Consider the following 757-nt stretch of genomic DNA (forward strand, 5'->3'; position numbering starts at 1 on the left):
CCTGCGCCCCTTTGTCCTTCGCGGTGTCCAGGATTACCTGTAAATAGGAGAGAAAAGGAACAACAACAAAAAACGCAATTGGAAATAAATTTTTTTTTTCCGTGTGAATCTGACCCTGTGTGGTTCTTCTTTTTTTTTTTTTTTTGGGGAGGAGTTGTTGTTTTTTTGTTCTGGTGTGTAAAAAAGAAAAAAACCCAAACCTATTTTAAAGAAATTAATTAAACAGCGCGTTTCTTTTTTACAGGGATTTCTGTTGTCAGTGGCACAGCCTCAACTCCCTAATGAAAACAAAAGATGTTTGTCTATAGGGTATATCAGCCTTAAGTACTGCTAAGCCTTACATATTATGATTTATTTGTTCTAAGCATGTATTAATATGCTCTTCCCAAACTGGTCTCAGACAAACCCGAGGTGGTCATTAGCGCTTTGCTTTGCTGTAAGGAATGGATGTAGCGTTGTATTTCTCTAGAGAGACTTCTCTATTTAAAAAAGGGGGGAAAAAAAAAATCTCCTTCTCCAAGGTAGTTAATGCATTAATGAGTCTAATTTTTGCACAGATGTTTCTCGGTGTTTGCAGGTTTTCTGTGTATTTTTATATTACAAAGGAGCTGGGTCCTGCGATAGCTCATAGCCTGACAAGCAAATAGATAATCAAGAAGACAAATGGCTTCTTTTGTGAGCCGCAGCTCTTGTATTAATTTTCATTTTCTTTCTCATAGAAAGTATCGAAAATACTGTTCAGGACAGAATAACATTC

The sequence above is a fragment of the Eurypyga helias genome, unplaced genomic scaffold (genome assembly GCF_000690775.1).
Source record: "Eurypyga helias isolate BGI_N326 unplaced genomic scaffold, ASM69077v1 scaffold27151, whole genome shotgun sequence".
In the NCBI taxonomy this organism is placed as follows: Eukaryota; Metazoa; Chordata; class Aves; order Eurypygiformes; family Eurypygidae; genus Eurypyga; species Eurypyga helias.